This window comes from Molossus molossus, unplaced genomic scaffold (assembly GCF_014108415.1).
Source record: "Molossus molossus isolate mMolMol1 unplaced genomic scaffold, mMolMol1.p scaffold_m16_p_8, whole genome shotgun sequence".
NCBI lineage: Eukaryota > Metazoa > Chordata > Mammalia > Chiroptera > Molossidae > Molossus > Molossus molossus.
The window spans coordinates 48920867-48940175 of record NW_023425402.1 but is presented as its reverse complement, the minus strand read 5'-3'; positions in this window follow the sequence as shown (position 1 = coordinate 48940175).

The following is a 19309-nucleotide window of genomic DNA, read 5'->3' as shown; positions in this document are numbered from 1 at the left end:
ATCCGGTCCCTTCAAGAGCTTCCATGGTGGGGAGCAGACCCCTGAGTTTGTACCCCACTAAGACTGCATCCATGCGAGGAGAAACCAGATGTCATTTGGAAGGTAGAATGCATATTGAGTGGCCAAAGAAATGCCGTATGTTCGCTACCGCCCTGCCGTCAACAGCACGACACTTAGAGTATGATGTTAATAAAAATAGGGCGAATGAAAGAAAACTGTCCTGAGCCTATAGGGTGAGCAAGGAAAAGGGAATTTGATGTGACAATGAAGCCCAGCTGATTTGCTAACCTGTTTTTAAGTGGACTTGAATAAGAAGAGATCTTGTTATTGAAACTTTCCTAATTTGTCATTTTCAGCAAATCTGTGTCACTCCAGGACCCCCTTGCAGTGCAGGCAAACCTGACTGAGAGAATCCTGAGGGGATGTAGCGAGGGGCAGGGGCTATAGAAACTGAGGGGAGAAGGTCACAGCACAGGGATGTCACTCCTTCCTAGCTCCTTTGCCCCACGAGGACTACAAGCATAGTGCCTACTCTGTGAACTTCTCAGGAGCCTAAGAAACTATCTGAGATTTGGGGGGAAATTACAGGTTCCAAAATACATAAAGAAAATTGCAAATTAAAAAGCAATTGGATGCTCAATTGGCATCTAGGCACCTCTTTCCCCCTCTGTGGTGGTGCTCCTACACCTAGCTCAGAGTTCTCCCAACTTTCAGCCCATTGTGCATTTTTCAAATGACGAAGTCACCAGCAAAAGCAAGCAAGCAAGAGAGAACAGGGGCAGGTGATCAGGCTTCTCCACAACAGATGGCCACGTCTTGACCTTCATCTGAAGCAAAGAATCAAACTCAGCTCTTAAAAGAAAAAAAAAAGGACTAAAGCCCTAATCTCAGGTTCAGATACCTAGCTTCTGGATCCCTTCTCTATTCCTCCAGTTGTTCAATGGAGTTAAATCAACATAGCTTTATATCTAGGAAAGATTATGAAACCGCCTGACTTACCTGGAACAGGCCAGAGGCCCCGTCTGGCCTGGATTTTTGGAGCATGCATTTTCCTACAATGGAAAGAACATCGATCCGGGTGTGTATTCCCAGCTACGTCATGAACTCACTACATGACCTCAGACAAATCATAACTTTTATTCTTCTCTTTCCTCTTCTGTAACATGAAGTTGACTAAATGAGCACTGAAGGTCATTTAAGTTCCATAATCACTTAACCTTAAGTAGGTTTCTAAATAAAGGACGTAAAGAAAGGAACCATGCTAGCTTTGCTGACACGTCTTCCCTCACAGGCCACAGAAGACCGAAGGATATTATAAAAGCATCTTTGTCCCCAAAACCATGCTCAATCTCCAAGTTATGCAGCCTGTGATCAGTAAAACCGATTTGGCTGTAATTGAGCGGGGTAGTTCTAGGAAAAAATTATATCAAATTTCACTAAATGTGCATTCATTTGGTTAACCAGACCACTCGGACTGACATACTGTACCAATTACATAATGTGAGTACCTTCAACATCCTTCCATTTTCGGTGAATTGGCTTTTTAGCTATCAGTCTAAAGGCCACTATAATTTATTTTCTTTGTGGTAGTGGCAAACATGTCTAAATTAGTTAAATTGCTTTAATATGTGGTTGCCGTAAGGATCAAAAATTGTCGACCACTCCTCCCAAGGAAACAGCAGCATGTGGAATAAATCTCCATTTTTATTTCTTTGTTTCATTTTTGGTTCTTCTGAATGATTTCATTTTCGTTGGGGGTGCTAACTCAACTCAAACTTCGGATCTGACTAAATATTCTGATATTTGTGCTAATCTTTGACCAAATACTGTCCTTCGTTTTGCACCCTATGACTAGGCGATGTGATTGTGATCAGTTACAATGGCCGGACGGTGAGCTCCTCATTCTGTCCACAGCAAGATAAATGACTCCTTTGCCTAAACAACCTCTCACAGAATAATGTTCTGACCTCCTCTCATTCTCTGTCCTTCTCCAGGAGGCCGGTGTAAGTCATGCTGCTGATCCACGTGAATGTAATTTGAGCAGTTTGAAAAATGTGCAAACACATTATTAGCAATGAGTTTAAACAGCACCTTTCCCTTAGGTGTTTATAATCCACTAAAGTTATGGTATAATTTCTCCTTCCGGCATCACTCTAACACGTATATGGCACCGCAAGAATTATATTTGTCAAGGAACGTGACAGTTATAAATAAAAATGATTTCCCATGTCTCATACAGCACTTTTATTTATTTATGGGATCTATATATCCCTTATCTCTTTCAAAGAGGATTTGAAACAACTTGCAAACTAGTATGTATAACATAACTCTAATAACACAGAAATAAAATCAGGATAGGAGGTAGGACAGCTCTCCCCAAACAAGATCAGAAGGTTTGAAGGACAATGTGGCAGATCGGCTTGCACGGGAATCTAAAAGTGCTATGTTGAAAAGTCAAGACCAACAGAGAAAGGGTCAATGCCCACAATGTCAACCATATAAAAATGCCTAAAAATCAGTAAAAGACCAGCCTCTCCAGTGTGTATTTTGTGCAAAGAACATGGTGATTAGGCCCAAAATAAAAAATATAAATAATTAAAAATTTGGGGAAAACAATACTTGAATTCTAATTCCTACAGAAGGAGTTTCAAATTAAAATAAGATAACAGTGTGCACCCAACTCAGTGCCAAAAAATAAAAAACAGTAAAAAGAGTCATAATGTATGGCTAGTTTGGTTGTTTAAATTTTTTTTTCTCAGTGCAAATGATGCTGCAATAGATGACCTGGTACATGTATTTTTTAGCAAATACGCAAACATTTTTATAAGATAGGTCCCAAAGCAAAATTGTGTTAAAATTGATGTGCATTGTTAAAATATGATAAACACTGCTAATTTACTCTCTTAAAATACTGAACTACTTTACCTTCCCATCTATAGAATCTGAGTGTGACCATTTTCCCTAAACATGCAATTACCATACGACCCCGCAATTAAACTCTTGGACCATTTATCCCAGAGAAACATAAACTTATGTTCAAACAAAAACTGTACATGAATGTTCATAACAACTTTATTTATAATAGCCGAAAACTGGAAACAGTGTAATGTCCTTCAATGGTTGAATGTTTAAACAAATTGTGGTACACCCCTATCATAGACTACTGCTCATCAAAAATGTTGGTATTTGCAACAATGTGACTCCTCAGAGAGTTGTGTTGAATGACAAAGCCAATTCTGAAAGGTTATAAACTATATGATTCTGTGACTATAACACTTCTGAAATGATCAAAGTATAAAATGGAGAACAGATGAGGAATTATTAGGAGTCACGGGTCGGGGAGGAACCAGAAGGAGGCGGGTGTAGTATCAAAGGGCAACACAAGAACTCCTCGTGGTGACGGAACTACTCTGTATCTTAACTGTGATGGTACATATATGAACCTACACACGTGATAAAACTGCATAGGACACACACACAAAGGAGTACACATAAAGCTGAGGACATCGGAATAAAATTGATGGAGTGTTTCAATACCAATATCCTAGTTATGATATTGTGCTATAATTCTGTAAGATGTTATCATTGGGGGAAACTGGGTAAAGGGTACAGGGATCTGTCTGTATTATCTCTTACCACTGCATGGGATTCTACCATTATCTCAAAATAGAAAGTTTAATTTTAATATATATCTAAGGTGGATCTATCTGATATAATATGAGGTCTATGATATACCTAGAGTTGAATAAAAAAGTGTCACAAAATAATAGGTACAGTATTATTCTATATGTGATATACAAACAAAGCCATATATCAGATTGTGTGTGTGTGTGTGTGAGAGAGAGAGAGAGAGAGAGAGAGAGAGAGAGAGAGGAAAACTTGACTCTGGTTACCTCTGGAGAGGAGGAAGGGAAAGGAGAGTTAGTTTATAGTCTATATTCTCCTGTATTGTTGTAGTGTTTTACAACTAACATGTCTGACTTTTGTGATTTAACTTTTTTGTTAATTGAAAGGAGAGGTTACAGTTACCAATAAAGAGGGTTAACCAGTTATTCTAGAGTATAAGCAGTGTTTTCTCAAGCAAACGGGGACCAGGAGGTGTTCTGGGCAGAGGCAGGTTTCTGTGAGGGCAGCGAAGCACAGAGCCCACGAGCGGGCAGAGGGTGTAGGAAGGGTCATGCTCTGTGGGGCACGGAGATTTGAGAGCGGGAGCATGTCCCAGAAGACTTGTGGGGAAGAAATGCAGAGGGTGGAAAGTAAGAGGGAAGCTGGAAATATATGCTTTTAGGGTTTCCCACTGAGGGCAGGAACAAAACATTGCTTTTGGTTTGCTATTCGGGCTAGAGTATTTATTATTGATTAAGGAGGTGGTGGATTGCTTGTAACAGGGGATTCCACTTAGTTCTTCTTGCCATAGTAGCCCTCAGGGAACCAGCATGAAGATTCTGCCAGTTACTGAGTATGTGTACTGCTACTTTACATTCTAGGACAAGTTGTGGTCTCACTGGACACCTTGTCAGATGAATTTGATTTAAGACTGTCATCTGATCTTCATGGCCCTGACTGTGAAAGTGGACCTGGTAGGCATTTCTGGTCTAGGGATCGGCACGAGGTAACAACCCTCGCCCCCCACCCACCCACCACAGAGATCAAATAGTTCCCTTCCCCAGTGCCCAATCACCCTGATAAATGGTTGGTCACTGCACTGCTCCCTGTAGGCTTGGGGGAAGTTGCAGGGTCCTTTTCCGAAGCCTATGAACTGGCGTAGGTCTAGGAAATGGTAAGAGGCCTTTTATTCCTACTATGGGGATGCAAGTTAAATCTCTGCCCAGGAATCTCTCCTTGCACATGTAAGGAAGTAACTTGGTAAACTGCCCATCCAGCTCATTTCTTAGCCATTGCACAGATCCCTGCATACAAAACTTTGTTTCTCCTCCACTGTGGTTTATTAAGGTAATTGCATTTGCCGTGTCACTGCTGGTCCCACTGAGATCAGGGAAAGCATTTTATTGCAGCGTCAGCACTATCATCTCTGGCCCTCAGAGCGCCACCTCAATGCTCTTCAAGAATTCTGGTGCCCCCTTCCCAATGCATTTTTTACTGCATGGGTGAAGCACTCTTCACATCCTCCCAGAGCATTGGCCTAGTTGATGTTTGAACAGGTTGGAGCAGCTGATCTATTTCAACTTTTCCACTTCCCTGGGCCTCTAGAATAACTTCCTCTCTTACTACCCTGAGTCTTGCTACTCAAAGCACGATTCCCAGACTAGCGGCATCTTGGCATTACCTGAAAACGCATTAGAATTTCAGGCCTGTCCTAGACCTGCCAAATCAGAATGTACATCTTAGCAAGATCTCCAGGGGCTTCATAAGCACATATAAATGTGCCTTACAGCAGTGGTCCCCAAACTTGAATGTGCATCCGATTCATATCTGAAAGCAATAATTTCCTAGCCTTATCTCCAGAGCTTCTGATTCTGTCAATCTAAGGTACGATCTAAGAATTTTTATTTCTAACATGTACCCAGGTGATGTTGATGGTCCCAGGTGACATGGTCACCACTCGGTATGAACCACTGTTCTACATCATGCCAGAGAATATACAGAATTTTAACCTAAATAACATAGGTCATCACAGACTCTAGGCTCTAATTAGCAAAAGTAACAGACACTATCACCACTCCCTAGTACTTGAGCCAATCCTAAATCCGAGGTGATGTCTCATGTCAATAAGTTAAGCCTGATGGAGCCTTACTATTGTCCCCTCTGGTCTAACACCCTTAGAATCTCCTCCGACATATGTTCTTCTCGTCACTCCTAATACCGGTTGTCAAGGTCTTACAACTCTTTTGGTGGATAGGCTATATTATCTTGGTGCAGATGTTTTATATTTCTCTTTCTGGCCTAGACAGGGATCTAATTCTTGTTATGGAACTGGAGGCAAAAAGAAGAGAGAAAGCTGGTCTAAGGAACATAGGCATCAGTTGAGGCAATTGCTCCAAGTGTAGTCACTAAAAATGCTATTTTTGCAGAAAGAAGATTCAGGGGAATTTAGAGTTCCAAGTCCTTAGCCTTACCCATGTCCCACTAGTTCCTTACATTAGCATTAGAGACCTGGAAAGGTTGAACTTTTAATTGGCACATTAACTCTGCAACCCTTGGAGGCTTAATTCCCCATGGGTGTTTTTAAACACATATATTCTAGCTCTTAATTAATCTTTTTGCCCTCAGGAGCTATAAGAAGAAACCAGGTGACTCCACAATCTTTAAATTCACTGCCTTTGACTGAGCAACTAAGTGCCACAGCTTCTTGATCTCCCAAAGTCTTGCCCTCCACTTACTCTTCATCCCATGCTATGAGCGTTGATGGTTTGAATGACTGTGATACTAATGCACACATAGATTATTAGCATCCATTTCCATCCTTTGAACCTCCTCATCTCCTACAAAGCTATTCCCTCAACTCCTCAAACATGATCAACTCAGTCTCAGACTTCTATTATGAAGAGCTATTTCCTAATGTAACTTCAGTATCAATTATTGTATCAGAGTACCAGTAAGAAGTAGGTTGTATCCACCTCACAACAAAAGACTCACATAGGTTGAAAGTGAAGGGATGAAAAAAAAATCTTCCAAGCAAATGGAAAGGAAAAAAAGCTGGGGTAGCAATACTCATATCTGATAAAATAGGTTTCAAAATGAAGGCCATAACTAGAGACAAAGAAGGCCACTGCATAATATTGAAAGGATCTATCCAACAGAAAGAGATAACCTCGGTAAATATATATGCCAATATAGGAGCACCAAAAGATATTAAAAATCTTCTGGACAACTTCAAAGCAGAAATTGACAGAGATACAATCATAGCAGGAGACTTCAACACCCTGCTGACATCACTGGATATAGATCCTCTAGACAAAATATTAATAAGGAAACAGAGACTCTAAATGAAGCACTAGACCAAATGGATTTAATAGATATCTACAGAGAATTACACCCCAAAATCACAAAATTCACATTCTTCTCAAGTGTACATGGAACATTCTCAAAGATGGACCTCATGTTAGGACACAAACTGAGTCTCTAGAAGTTCAAGAAGATTGAAATCATATCAAGCATCTTCTCAGATCACAATGGCACAAAACTAGAAATTAACTGCAACAAGAACATGCAAAGACATTTGAACACATGGAGGCTAAATAGCATGTTATTGAACAATGATGGGTTACTGAGGAGATCAAAGAAGAAATTAAAAACTTCCTGGAAACCAATGAAAATGAACACACAACGACACAAAATCTATGGGATGCAGCGAAAACAGTTCTGAGAGGGAAGTTCATAGCACTATAGGCCTACCTCAAGAAACAAGTAAAATTCTAATAGACTATCTAACCTCACAACTTAAAGAACTAGAAAGCAAACCAAAAGAAAACCCCAGAGCAAGTAGAAGGAAGGAAATAGTAAAGATCAGAGCAGAAACAAATGACATAGAGACAAAAAACAAACAAACAAAAAAACAATTCAAAGGATCAATGAAACAAAGAGCTGGTGTTTTGAAAAGATAAAGAAGAGACGGCTTCCAGTCAAGATGGCTGTGCAGGTAAACGCGGTATCGCGTCCTCCCACAACCACATCAAAGTTACAACTAAACTACAGAACAACCATCATTCAAAACCGCCTGAAATCAAGCTGAATGGAAGTCCTACAGCTACGAAATTAAAGCAGCAGCCACATCCAGACTGGTAGGAGGGGCGGAGGGGACGGGCCGGTCCCACACCCACGTGTGCCGGATAAAAATCAGGAGGACACCTCGGCTGGGAAGGTCCTTCCTGAGGACTCAGGGGTCCCTGTCCCACACCAGGTGCCCCGCTCAGGATTCCAGTGCCAGGAAGAGAAGTCCCCATAACTTCTGGCTGGAAAAACCAGCGAGAACTGAGGTTCAGGGAGGCTGAAGCGGCTGGAGCCCCAGGCAGCTCCTTAAAGGGCCCGCACACGAACTTACTGGACTCCCTCCTTCTAAGCTTGGAGGGGAGGCAGCTCGAGGGGCACCAGAGACATACAGGGAAGAACTGAGCTGTTTGGCACTGGAGCGAGGGCTGGAAAGGGGGCTTTCTCCAGGACAAACGTGCTGTCAGAGGCCTTTGTTCCTTTGGTGAGCCCTTCCCTGGGGCGGCAGACAGCCACCATATCTGGGACTCCCACAACCTGGCTCACACTGGTAGCCCCGCCCTGCTGACTCCTTGAGGCCCCGCCCCACCCAACTTTCAGGCCCACCCAAGCTATTGCCACTTGCTTAACCATAGGATTGCCCTGTCTTGGATCCTGCTTCAGGTTTTTCCTAAATTATTTCAAACAAGCAGCATCTGGTCTCAGCGAGCCCCATACCACTCGTTAAGTAATACACTGAAACAAACACAGGGAGGCAGCCAAAATGACAAGACAAAGAAACAGGTCCCAAATGAAAGAACAGAACAAAACCCCAAGGAAAGAACTAAGCAAAATGGAGATAAGAAACCTAACAGATGCTGAGTTCAAAATACTGCTTATAAGGATACTCAATGAACTCAGTGAGAACCTCAGTGAACTTAGTGAGGGCCTCAAGAGCATAAAAAAGGACCAGTCAGAAATGAAGGATGCACAGTCAGAATTGAAGGAGGCATTAACTGAAATAAAGAATGGTTTACACAGATTCAATGGTAGAGTACGTAAATCCAAGAAGCAAACCATCGATTTGGAATATAAGGAAGCAATGATGAACTCACAGAAAGGGTAACTAAAAAAAACAATGCCATTTACCATTGCAGCAAAAAAAATTAAGAGACCTAGGAATAAATTTAACCAAAGAAGTAAAGGACCTATTTGAGGAAAAATACAGGACATTGAAAAAAGAAATAGAGGAAGATATAAAAAAGTGGAAGCACATAACTTGTTCATGGATTGGAAAAATTAACATCATTAAAATGTCCATATTACCCAAAGCAATCTATAGATTCAGTGCAATCCCCATCAAAATACCAACGACATATTTCACAGAACTAGAACAAATACTTCAAAAGTCCATATGAAACCAAAAAAGACCCTGAATAGCCACAGCAATCTTGAAAAAGGACAGAGTAGGTGGGATTACAATACTGGATATCAGGTTATACTACAAAGCTACTGTAATCAAAACAGCCTGGTACTGGCACAAGAACAGGCATATAGACCAGTGGAACAGAACGGAGACCCCAGAAATTGACCCAAGACATTATGCTCAATTAATATTTGACAAAGGTGGCAAGAGCATACAATGGAATAAAGACAGCCACTTGAATAAATGGTGTTGGCAAAATTGGACAGCTACATGAAAAAAAATGAAACTAGCCCTGGCTGGTTTGCCTCGGTGGTTAGAGCATAGGCCTGCAGTCCAGAGAGACCCGGGTTCGGTTCCCGCTAAGGGTGCATACCTCGGTTGCAGTTTGTCCCCTGCCCTGGTTGGGTTGTGCGAGTGTCAACCACTCAATGTGTCCCTTTCATGTCGATCTCTCTCTCTCTCTCTCTCTCTCTCTCTCTCTCTCTCTCTTTCTCTTTCTCCCTCCCACTCTATCTGAACAGAAAATGGAAAAATGTCCTCGGGTGAGGATAAAAAAAAAAAAATGAAACTAGACCATCAACTTACACCATACACAAGAATAAACTCAAAATGGATAAAAGACTTAAATGTGACTCATGAATCCATAAAAATCCTAGAAGAAAATGTAGGCAACAAAATTTTGAACATCATACGCAACAGAATTTTCACTGATATGTCACCTAAGGCAACAGAAACAAAGGAAAAAAAAAACACATGGGACTACATCAAACTAAAAAGCTTCTGCACACCAAAAGAAACAACCATCAAAATGAAAAGGGAACCCACTGTATAGGAGAACATCATTGCCCATGATACATCAGACAAGGGGTTAATTTCCAAAATACATACTGTGCTCATAAAACTCAACAAAAGACAAAGAACCCAATAAAAAAATGGGCAGATGAGCTAAATAGACACCTCTCCAAACAGGACATACAAATGGCCAATAGGTATGTGAAGAAATGCTCAACATCACTAATCATCAGAGAGATGCAAATTAAAACAACTATGAGGTATCACCTCACACCTATCAGAATGGTCACCATCAACAAATCATCAAACAGCACGTGTTAGTGAGGGTGTGGAGAAAAGGGGACTCTACTACACTGCTGGTGGGAATGCAGACTGGTGCAGCCACTATGGAAAACAATATGGTGTTATCTCAAAAAATTACAAATTGAGTTGTCATTTGATCCAGTGATCCCATTTCTAGGAATATACCCTAAGAAGCCTGAAACACCAATCAGAAAGAATAATATATGTACCCCCATGTTCGTAGCAGCACTATTTAAAATAGCTAAGATCTGGAAACAGCCCAAGTGTCCATCAGTAGACGAATGGATAAAAAAGCAGTGGTACAGCCCTGGCTGGTTTGGCTCAGCGGTTGGAGCATCAGCCTGCGGTCCAGAGAGACCCAGGTTCGGTTCCCGCTAAGGGCACGTACCTCGGTTGCGGTTTGTCCCCGGCCCTGGTTGGGTAGTGCAGGTGGCAGCCACTCGATGTGTCACTTTCACGTTATTGTTTCTCTCTCTCTCCCTCTCCCTCCCTCCCATTCTATCTGAACAAAAAATGGGAAAATGTCCTCAGGTGAGGATTTTTAAAAAAGAAAGCAGTGGTACATATACATAATGGAGTACTATGCAGCTGTGAGAAAGAAAGATCCCTTATCCTTTGAGATGACATGGCGGGACCTGGAGAGTATTATCCTAAGTGAAACAAGCCAAGCAGAGAAAGACAAATATCACATGATCTCATATAATGAACATAACAGTCTGAGGGACAGGGTAGACCCAGAGATGTGGAAGTAGGGTACAGACTGACAACCCTCAGAAGAGGGGGTTGGGGAGGAAAGAGATAAACCACAGAAATTATATGCATGAATGTATAACCAATGGACATGGGCAACAAAGCTGGGGACGGGGTGGGGGGAATGGGGAAGAGGATGTCAATGGGGCAAAAAGGAGAAACATCTGTAACAAAAATAAATTAATAAAATAAAAAAAAGAAATAGGTTGTGTGCTCAAATTAGGATAATTAAAAAAAATTCTTTTTCCTTCACTGATTTTAGAGAGAGATAGAAACATTGATGACAGAGAACATCAATTGACCATCTCCTGCACGCCCCCTACTGGGCATAGGGCCCACAGCCTAGGCATGTGCCCTGACAATAATACTGGTGACCTCTTGGTGCATGGGTCGACACTCAACCACTGAGCTGTGCTCAAATTAGGATAATTTAAAAGGGAACTATTTACATTGGTGTAGATGGGTATAGGGAAATCAAAAGAGAGAAGGCAATAACCAAGGGCTAGTAGCAGGTGAGTATTACTGCCCTAGACTTGAGGAGGAGAGTCATATGGAGAAGACCCCATTATGAGAAGTACTGACCTTTAGTGAATAGACTCAGACAGCCTATGCCAACCTCACAGGGACAGAAATAATGGAATAAACACCTTGAACTCACTCTCTCTCCTATGGCCAATCTCTCACCAGGGATCCCCAGTGGCCAAAACCAAGAGGTAGCCAGAGGCATGTGAGCCAGTGGCTATAGTCAACCAAGTCAGCCTCCTGGGTAAAGAGTGTATCTGGAGGGGAAAATGCAAGTTCTCCAGCATGGTGGAAAAGATCACGAGTTTATTTCTAAACAAAGGTGCTTGTGGCATCTAAGCAGAGTTGCAAAGCAGGTAAGTTGAGTTGCTTTGGAGATTGGAGAAAAGTCTGGGCAGTTGTACACTCGAGAGCTCTCAGCGTAGAATTGAGGCCACGCTATTGGATGAGTTGACTTAGGCAGGGTGAGAAAAGAAGAGGACCTAAGGCTGAACCTGAGCAGTTTCAACATTTCCAGGTCAAATAGAAGAGGAAGTCTGGCAAAGGGACAGAGAAATACAGCCACAGAGGTAGGAGAAAAAACAAAACAAAACAAAACAGAAGAATGTAGGAGCTTGGATACCAAGAAAATATAGTTTCTCTCAAAAAGAAGGAAGGGTAAACTTTGTTACAGTTCACTGAGAGGTCACATAATATGAAGACTGAGGAGTATCCATGAGATTTAAGAGCATAGAGGTAACTAGATACTTTGATAAAAATAGTTTTAATAGAGAAGTAGGGGAGAAAAACCACTTGGAGGAACCTGATGAGCAAACAATTGTTAAATTCGGGCAAACACTGACTATGCACAGATCTTCCAACCAGTCTGGGTGTGAAGCCAAAAGAGAAAAGAGTAAGACCATGAAGAAAATTTGGGATCCAAAAATGGGATATAACAAAATGGGAGTGACTAATGCATGTTTAGATGACGATGAAAAGAGGGGAACAGCCTGGACGGTGTGGCTCAGTGGTTGAGTGTCGACCCAAGCACCAAGAGGTCGCCAGTTTGATTCCCAATCAGGGCACATGCCCAGGTTGTGGGCCTGACCCCCCAGTGTGGGGCATGCAGGAGGTGGACAGTCGATGTTCTCTTTCATTGATGTTTCCATCTCTCTCTCCCTTTCCTTTCCTCTCACTCTAGAATCAATAAAAAATATATATTTAAAAAAAGAAAAGAGGGGAACAGATCAAAGAAAGAGAATGGGGACAATTGATAACATACCTTTTTGAGAAGATTGGAATCCATGACATGAGGAAGAGAGTTGACCTATCTGGGAAGAGGGACGTCACTTTCATTTTGTCAGAAGGAAAGAACAAAGGATGGGCACAGGTGCAAGTTGGTTTATAGGTGCAGGTGGCAGGAAGTGAGGTAATTCCCACCCAAGGGCCTCTTTTTTCTCTGTGAAGCAGGAACGAAGACAACTACCATGAGTGAGGGATAAGATGGGGACTCAAGGCCCTGAGAAAAAAGTCTGAAATGCTCATTTCAGAGACTGGAACATGAGTGGACAAGAGGACAGTGGGGTTCCCCAAGGATAGAGGTGGTTTGGGAGTCCGTGGAAATGATGATGAGGAAGACTCTGCTAAGCCAGGGGATTTCTTCTCAAATCCTGCTTTGCTGTCTAGAAGGACATATGAAAAAGATTTATTATTGAGGTCTCTCAGAATTGTTTCTCCCCCCATGCTAGTGTGATGAAAGGGCAAAATAGGCCAGCCAGTAAGTATAGGATATCGGCAAGATAGTGATTGACATAATGGACATGGAATCTAACATGGTTTCAAAAGCAAACAGAGACAGGATGGGCTGATGAACAAGGAAGAGTAGAGGGGCCCAAGAGCTGAGGGTCTCAGTGAGATGAGGTACAGGGTGGGTGAGTAAGAAGACTAGACTAGACAGAATGAGAGAGAAAGTTGTCAAGAGAGTGGGAGACTTGCGAGATGACAGGGTCCAGGGTGTGACAGAGGAGTGGGTGCTGGAGGTGGTGGAGTAGATTAAGGGATTTGGGAAGCCTGGGTATTGACTAGATAATTCATGAGTACGGTAATATCTCCTAGAAGGATGGAGGGTTAAGGTGTAAGGGAATATTGTGAGCTAGAAGGAAAAGTCCTTGGGGATTGAGAGGGAGTATCTGGGAAGCCTAGATGGCAAGACCACCAGACCCTCAGAGGAGCAGCCATTTTTCCAGGAATGTTTGGATGCCTCACCAGGGCATGAGGACGGGCTATTCCCATACCTTTACTTTGGGTGTGTAGCGTTTAGAAGAATATTTAGGGGAGCTGCAAAAGAAGCAATAGAGATGATTTTCAATTCAGGCAAGGAGATGGAGATTCCTCATGCATCTACAGTATCAAGAACCCTACCCTGAGCATAGGCAGCAGAAATGACCAGGGATGAAGAGGAGAGGCTTCAACTTGAGTGTATTTGGGTCACAGCTTGTGAAAAGAGTTGCCATTAGAAAGATATAAAAATAAGTGTCTATGTCCAGAAAGCTTTATGCCTGCTTTTCAAAGACATACACATCTGCCAACTCTAATTGTCCTTCATTTTCAATGGTGACCCTCTGTGTGTGGTCAGACCCGAGAGAACAATGCCTAACCAGCAGTATTTTCTTCATGCTCAGGACTGTCCTTGGGTTTCTTGGGTTCCGGCTGCTGTTTGCAGAGTCTGGTATGATTTTTACTTTTGTCTCCTTATTTCCTAGTTCTCCAAACATCATGGTTTGAAAAGAATCCTCCCACCAAGGATTGCTTCAGGCCCGTGTTCTCTGGATGGTTTTCTATATCTGCCTCACATCTTTCGGCCTTGTCCTTGCTATTGTCCTCAGTGATTCCTCTGTGCTGTTTGATCTCCACTTCACTTGCGCTTGGGCGTCCACCCTCTGCCTCTACCCACTCTCAGGGCTAAATGGGGTTATTGGGCAGCCTGGGTGCCTCCAAATCATCAGGTGGATGGCAGTGTAACCAATGCCCATTATTCATTTAAAAAATGATGTGGGACCTAATTTTCAGGACTTGTTAGTTGCACCTTGGATAGCTAAACAAATTCTGCAGTTATTATTAAGTAAAGCAAAAGTCAGTATTTTACATAGTCAAACTGTACTTACCAATTCTCCCTTTCACCAAAGGAAAAAGGCCTTTTCATTTCATTGTGACTTGATCACTAAGTCGTACAATGCCAGCTGCGACTTCATCTTCACGAGTAGATCACGAGTGTTTGTCACTGTTTTTCTCTTCCCCAGGAGTATGCCAAGCCCCACAGTGGACAGGCCAACCTGGAACACAAATCCAGTTATGTATGAAAAACACCCTTAGCAAACTAGTCTCACTGTGCAACGGGATGACTTACAGCAGCCACATAAGTTATGCCATTTGGATAGTTTTTATCTAAACTCTTTCTATAATTTTCAGTTCAATGTTCTCTTCCTTTTTGTTTCATTTTCACTGTTTTAAATGGTGTTGTTGTTGTAGCCCTCAATAGTTTCTGGGTGGCGCTGTGACTGGATTGGCTCTATTATTGGCCCTGTGTTTATTATCAACTAAAATGCTTGCACACTGTCTCAAACAGAAATTGCTATTACCAGACCCACCCTGAAGGGCTGAAGAAATGTCTGATACTAGAGAAAGCCCTATAGTGCAAGTACTCAGACAGTTTCAACAGCAATTTCATGGGCTCGTCAGTTTGCTCTTTGGTAACATAAAATAAACAAAAATATAATTTACTGTTGCTGTGGGAGATTTAATTCTAAATTATCAAGACATGTAACTCCAGAACCTCCCTGATATCAGAACCTTTTTTAAAACCCTGGGTAGAAACTCAAGTTTAAAGTTATCCCACACGTATCTGTTCTAAAATGTTATTGCTAGCATCTACGATAAATATCTTTTCCCTTATAGGTATAACTTGAATTGGCTGAATGCAACTAAGTGGAGGATTTACAGCCTGAAGAGTCTTCCTGCTTTTTCTTTCTCCATCTATACGTCAACAATTCTACAAGTGTAGCCCATGCCCTAGCAGCCTTTTTAAAACCCACGGGGAACCAACCTTAAGAAATAACCTTTGCGGAGAAGAGCAGAACAGGGAAAGAGAACATAGGTCCTTGCTGACATCATTAAGGTGATGAATCTAACAACCCTGGAGGCCACACAATCTCTGGAATTCCAGTTTTGTGAGATAAGAAATTTCCTTGTATTGACGTCCATTTAGTTCAGGGTGTGTGTGTGCACGTGTACACGTGTGCTTGCCAAAGAAAGCATCCTAGGCACTCACATATGCCTCACTTGTATTACTAAGGAGGGCCCAGCAGGGATATGTGAGTCACTGGGACTAATTCCCGCCAATATACTCTTCATTCCACTCACTCAACCTGATTGCTGATAGGGGGTTTTGGTGCTTTAACTTTCCTTTGTTTCTTCCCCCAACTGTCACCCCTTTTTCTCTAGCTCTCAGAAATCATTGTTATTCTCTATCTAAATAAAAAAATTATTTTCAAATTAAATTTCATCTGAAGTCAAACCTACCTAATATTTTCAAAATGGGTGAAGAACCCATTGTAGGGTGGCCTGAAAGAGAATGTCTATTATGTAGAAAAAGTGTGCCCTAGAGTTGTTTTCTGGAGTCACCAAAATTCTGAGAAGAAACCTCTGAAATTCTGTCAACACCAGCACTGCTTCTGAATATCTGTATCCTTACCTCAGCCTTGTTGTGCTTACAGAAGTTCCCCTGTATCTTGTCAGTAAGTGGGTGAGGCTGGGCTTGGGGTCAAAGACATCTAAATGGCTGAAGTTATGCTATTTGGGGTTACCTGAGATTGCTGGTTTTGACTAAATTTGAAAAGCTTCCAGCCACTATTTTCTCAAATATGTTTTTTATTTCATTCTTTCTCCTCTCCTTCTGGGACTCTAATTATATGTATGTTAATTTGCTTAATACTGTCTGACAGATTATTGAGGCCCTGTTTTTTTTTTCTTTAATCTTTTTTCCTTCTCCCTGTTTGCATAATACCATTGTCTTCAAGTTCATTGATAATTTCATATGCTATATTCATTATACTGTTAATTCCTAACCAATGAGTTTTCAATTTCAAATATTGTATTTTTCAGTTCCAGGATTTCCATTTGGTTCTTTTTTTAACTTTGCATATCTCTCTTGAAATGTCCCATCTGTTCACCTACTATATGCATATATTCCTATAGACTCTTCAACATATCTATCATAGTTATTAAGTTTGTGTTAGTTCTAAGATCTGAGTCATATGTGGGTCTGTATTTATTGACTGCTGTTTCTGTTCACCATGGGTGGCATTTGCCTGCTTATTTGCACACTTAGTAATTTTTTAAATTATATATTGAGCTTTATGGATAATAAATTAAAGAGACTTTGGATTCTGCTATCTTCCTCAGAAGAAAATTGAGATTTGTTTTAGCAAACAATTAAATTATTTGTGTATTATCTTGATCCTATAGAGCTATGCCATCCAATAGTACTTCTGTGATGATAGAAATGTTCTATAATTTGTGAAGTCCAATACAATACCATTTACCACTATAAGCATTTGAAATATGGTGTGGAAACTACATTTTTAATTTTATTTAATTTTCATTGAATTTCAAAGGCCATGTGTGCTTAGAGGTTACTATGTTGAATAGTACAGCTGTGAAGGCTTGGTTTTAGGCTTTGTTAGGGCAGGTCTATTTTAGTTTTGCCTTTATTCCTAGGGCATAGCTATTAGCCCTGGGAAGTAATCCTTACTCATAAGGTGTGCCTTTTTGTGGTCTCGGTGGAAGGTGTTAGGTGTTTACCATGCTGCTCTAACTTGGTAGGACTTGAACTCTAAGCTCCATTTCCCAACACAAGGCAACAGTTCTTTCAGCCCCCTAGCTCTTGTTTTCCCTGGGCTCCTTGAGCCTCCCCTGTGCCTCCCCCTGCACATGCACAGATCAGGCATCAGTTGAGGATTTGGGGGACGTTTGTACATAGATTTGGGAGCTTCCTCTCTGAGACTCCCTCCTCTCTGGGATGCTCTCCTTCCCAATTTCCAGTTGTTGTGGAAACCCCAAACTCTAACTTTTGACTCCTCGACTCCATAGGACTCCCCCTTTCTGTTTGAGCTCTGTCTCCGTCCACATGCGAAGTGGATAGTGCTATCAGAGGAAAAACCTGATCAATGGGATCTCACCCAGTATGAGTCCCTTTTTTCAAGGGTCACGTCTTCTACAGTTTTTGTGTCCAGAATCAAACCATTGGTTGCTCTCCAGGACCTTACAATGGGTTATGTTATTATTACTTCTGGTTAGGGTTTAGAATTTATCATTGTCTTTGGCAGAAAGGTTAATCAGATACAATTTACTCTGCCGTTATCAGAAGTTAGAACTGATCTGAATGGCTGAAATTAGACGCTAAAATACTGAGTTTAGTGGGAAAGCTGAGTTATCCTCACCTCATAGCACACTCTCCTATGTCTCTTTGCACCAGAAGGGGCTTGATATTTGCTGGGAAATGCTGAACACTGAAAATTCTTTTGAAGGAGTCATAGTTTGAAACATTATCAGCCATTCATATTTTGGAATGGATGATCTTTTCTTGAAAGCAGATTTTGATGTGGGTTAATGAGACCAAACAAGGTTCTTGGATGTTTCCATATTCTGACTGCAACTGGCAGAAAACCTGTCACAATTTTAGCTTAAGCAAAAGGAGAATTTAGTGACAAGCCTAGGTTAAAATTCCATGGTAGGCTCTCTAGGCATTGCTGGATTTAGGGCTTATACAGTATCACCAGAAAATACTTTTTGCTCTTTTCTTCCCAGCTTTTGGGCCTGCCTATTGCATTAGTAGAATGAACCCCAACTTCCTGTGACTGTGAAAGGGCGGTAGCAGCTTTAGCCCTGCACCCTCTCAGGTGTTCAGTACAGAGAAAAAAGTTAGAGCCAATTTTCGAGAGGGACCCATGAAAAAATCTCACTGCTTCTCATAGTTTCTGCCTGGAAGGTGAGTTCATCTCTGGACCAATCATGTGGCCATGAAATAGGATGAAATGAGGGGCCTAAGGGTGACTCACCTGCTTCACCCCACAGTCAGAGGGGTGTCAGTTTCACCAGGCCCTCACTGAGAATGTGGGAGGGGCAGACCCCTGATAAATATCTGGGTTCTTACTCTCTGGAGGAGCAGACACTCACCGGGACAGAAACCACAGAAGCCCACTATGATGGTTATTGGAGGAGACTGAGACCAAGGGAGCTGGGGGGAGTTAAAAGGTTACAAACTAGGGAGGCAGGGAGCCTGAAAGAGAAATGCTGCCTCTTATGCCATGCAGACCCTCTGCTCAGGAAGCAGGTGCTGTGCTGTATCGTTGCTTCATGGTTAGGAGCTTGGGGACCTACAGTGAGTGAAATCCATGAAATTTAGATACCACCGCGGTATCTTAAAAAGGTATCAGGTGGAGAATGGTTTTTAATGTGGAATCTAGGCCTCCAATTAGAGGTTTGTCCCACTTGCTACATTTGGTGTGGGTTCAATGCCCAGTGACCTCTTGTCGCTATAGCATTTCATTACTATGGTGAGTGCTCAGGAACAAACCCTCCTCTCCCCGCCCTTTCCTATGGCTCGCAATCTCTATACCATTAGAGGTATGAATTCTTTTTCCAGATAAATTTCCCAGCCCTCTCAATCTGTTCCATTAGTCAGGAAGCAATCCAAGGAAAAAAGAAGGCCGTGCCAAACACAGCAATGCTTCCGAATGTTCACTTGGTTTGGACAACGCCTGACCAGCATCTCCCGCGGCTCCAAACTCTCTAGCAGCATTTGGGGGGAGGGCGGGACCGCTTTTCCTCCCC